Genomic DNA, 3,755 nt, shown 5'->3' with positions numbered 1-3,755 from the left:
CGTTCCTCTTCCCGGGGCATGACGTCATCACATTGGAACGGCCATGTGATGTAAGTGCCGGTACAACACCAAAGTCGAGCATTTGAGGTTAAAATAAAAATTGGTCTCTGACTGCAAAAGACACAAGAAAAGGCGAGCGCAACGGTTAAAGATGTTTTCAGGCTCAGTTGTGGGTGAGTTCAGGGTAAAGTTGGTTGCAGTTTGGCTTTTTTCTGGTTGACATTTGGGGATTCTGGCAGTTTTGGGCCAGTTATGGCTGATTTACGTGGACATGGAAGACGTTGTGGGTACGTTTTGTTCTAGCATTGATTTGGTTGACTTCTGGCAGGTTTCAAGCCAATCTTAGGCCGTGGTATGTCAAACTCTCAGCTGAAACTCAACCAGATTTAGCCCAGAATCAAATTGGCCAATCAGAATAACATAGTAATTGCTTAGCAATATATAATAACTCAGATCTTTCAAGTATTCATACTCTTGTGTAATCGACACGCCATCCTAAATGAACCCATCTCTTGCGTGATACTCAAAATTTTGAATATTCCTATCTAATATGATTTATGACTTGCAGGGTTGGCAGAATAATAATTATACACTGTTTAATAATAGGCCAGAGGAGAACTGAGTCTGGTTTCTCTAAGGTTTATTTTTCTCCATCATGCCCTGATGGAGTTTTGGTTCCTTTGGTCGCCTTTGGCTCGGCTTGCTCAGTTGGGGACACTAACATTATGATCAGAGTTACACTGTAAAAAGTAATAAGTTGACTTTACTTGGAAAAGCTGTGGAAGCTGATTGCCTCAAAATTTTCAAGCAAATTAGGTCATTATTTTTGACTTGATAATACTTACTACTACTTTGTAGAGTTGTCTTGTGTATTTGTAGAGGTTACCATAAAAGTAACTCAATTTCAAAAGTTCAGCCAACTTACATATATAAGTTGGGGTTTGTAAGCAGAACTCAAACAAAATAGTTCTTTTAACTAGTTCTTTTAATGTCTGCTTGTTCATTTTACTTGAAGAATGTGTGGAAACTGATTGCCTTAAAATTCTCAAGTAAGCTGAACTTAACACTCAGTTAAGTTAGCTTAATTATATCAAGTTGATCTTACTTAAACCCTTTAATTGTACATAATTCTATCTGTGAGCTGAGGAAGTGTACTCCCAGAATGCATTGCAGCATGAATAAATTAATCACAGGGCAATTGTAACTCCGTTTTATTATTTTTGGCTTTATTTTACCATTTTATTTGCTGTCTTTTGTCAGTATAACCCCAATAATGACAGCAAATGAACTTGTAATGGTCTTATTAAGTGTAAAAAAAAAAATGTTACCATTGTTATGTTTTGCACGCTGAATGTTGAAGTCTGTGTATGACTCAAGCTTGGTAAATTGTTGGATATTGTCACAAATATAGAGTCATTAAATCAACACATTTAAAAATTTGTCAGAAGTGTTAGCAATATAATGTTAAAATATCATTAATTGGTATTACATTTATATATATGTGTGTGTGTGTATATATATATATATATATATATATATATATATATATATATATATATATATATATATATATATATATAGCTTCCCTTCCTTTGAAATCTGTGATTTCGTGTTGCATTGCTGCATCAATAGGAAGAGATTTATAGTAATATAAATTAAGTTCCAAGTGCCCAACCAAAGGGAACACTGATCACCGTAATGGTGAGAAATTTTAGGAAATCAACATAAATTTATGAAGTCAGCTTATGTGATGTTTTCCCAAAGTATTTAGTTGTATTTTCAATAACATTCAAGATGACTGTAAAATGAGTGAATGCAACTAAGAAGAACGATGACTGCAGAAGTGGAGGAAATGAGTGAAAAGTCTATTAAGAATTGCCCCGCCTCAATCTTTTGCCCGCCCACCTGTTTTTTGTGTGTGTTTTTTTTCCTTTGGCAAAATGGTACTCAAACCAGTCGAGTAATGTTTACTTGGGTTTTCTAAGTAACAAAGGCATAGCATGCAAACAATTCCGATTACTAAATAGTTTTAAGTAAATTCAAATTATTGTACATAAAGTAAGTTTACTAAAAAGTCTTAGTAAGAACAGCTGTTGGATTTAACAGTGTGAACATTCATTTAGTACAACACACTCAACATTCTTAAGTACAATGTACTAAACTTGCATAGTTTAGCTATCGCATCCACCTAAAAGTTCACAATACTCAGTATATTCAATTTAAATCAACAAATTTTCCAAAATCAGTTAATTTGACAAGTTTTTCTTTAGTAGATTTAACAATTACTTTTTACAGTGTATTCAACTAAATATACAAATTAAATTTATTAATTAGGTCATATTTAATTTTATAAACTATCCAAATCTAATTTTGTTGCAATACTGTCCTCTTTAACACTGTGAAGCTGCTTTGAAACAATCGGCATTGTAACCTGTATTTTGAATTACATATTGCATTTGTTTGTGTTTTAACGGAAATTTCCGTAAAATTACTGGATAATACTGGCAGAAAATTACCAGTATTTTCCGTTTTTATGTTTTACAGTGTAGAAATTGCTTAGCAATATATAAAATATTTATCACACGCATTGCATTTTCTGTAAAGTTGCTTTGAAACGATATAAAACGCTATACAAAAAAAAAATCACGAGCCCTAAGAGACGCTGTACGTTTTTGCTTCAGCGCTGCAGTTGTGAGACGAACCCTGAGTGTGTCAGGCTCAGCAGCGAAACCAAACAGCAGCAGAAAGACTGAGACAGAGACAGAGACAGTGTGTGTTCCCTCTCTCTCTCTCTCACACACACACACACACACACACACACACACACGAGCGAGCGCTGACTCTCTGGAAGAGCATCTCTGATCGTGCGTGTGTGGAGGCATTGCATGTTGTGTGGTCGGCGTTTCTGATGCCAGCAGCCGAGAGGTAAACACACACACACAGACACACACACACACACTCGGGATTGAGGACACGTATGGACGCGGTCGTGTGACTTATGGACAGACAGGAGGAGGTGACGGCGAGCAGGAGACGAGGAGAGACGCGAACGCGCACGGACAGACAGATGAGGACGCAGCCGTCTCACTCCAGACCTGGGTGAGTAAACTTCACACAAACACACACACACACACACACACACACACACACACACACACACACACACGCACGCGGGAAGAACAGGTTAACCCTTGGAGCTGCTGTACCTGTGGAGCGCGTGGGTGAACACATCTGAGGTTACGCAACACTAGTCATCATGAGTGTGTGTCTTTCGTCCTGGATGCTGAGGGACACTGAAAGTTTAGTTTGGATAAAGTGAGCCGTCTCTCATCCAGGCGGTGTGATGTTGCTCTGTCGTGTATTAGGGCTTCTTTCATTTTATTTGGAGACTATTTTGGAAAGGGATCGAGCTTTAGAGAGTCATGTAGAAGTCCGTCTGTCTCTATTGTAGACATCAGAATAAAGGCGCGGAAGGTTGATGCGTTTCATGACCACATTGCGTCGATATTAATTGCATGGCAAGCATTGACGTCAACAAATAACGCGTTCAGCCATTCATGCAAATACATAAATATCGGCTATATCAAGATAAACGCAACACCAAATGAGTCTTGTAGCGTGTGCTATAGTATTCCGCTTTAGGGATGTGAAGTCCAGTATGTGTATATTCATCATTTATTTTCAGTTGAAAGGAATATGGAATATAAAGGAATCAATCGAATTTGTAATCGTGATTAAAATCATGGATGTCTCAA

General features: G+C 37.3%; 1 protein-coding gene across 1 annotated transcript in view; it reads left to right on the top strand.

Moving 5' to 3' along the window:
- Window positions 1-2,759: 2,759 nt before the first annotated feature.
- LOC137089335 (leucine-rich repeat and immunoglobulin-like domain-containing nogo receptor-interacting protein 3) overlaps window positions 2,760-3,755 on the top strand; it is an 80,478-nt gene continuing 79,482 nt past the window's right edge. The window contains exon 1 of the mRNA XM_067452899.1: window positions 2,760-3,099. The gene's annotated coding sequence lies outside the window, so the exon portion shown is untranslated. The remainder of the gene's footprint in view (window positions 3,100-3,755) is intronic.

This window comes from Pseudorasbora parva, chromosome 9 (assembly GCF_024679245.1).
Source record: "Pseudorasbora parva isolate DD20220531a chromosome 9, ASM2467924v1, whole genome shotgun sequence".
In the NCBI taxonomy this organism is placed as follows: domain Eukaryota; kingdom Metazoa; phylum Chordata; class Actinopteri; order Cypriniformes; family Gobionidae; genus Pseudorasbora; species Pseudorasbora parva.
The sequence above is the reverse complement of the archived record's forward strand: the minus strand, read 5'-3'. Positions and strand labels throughout refer to the sequence as shown.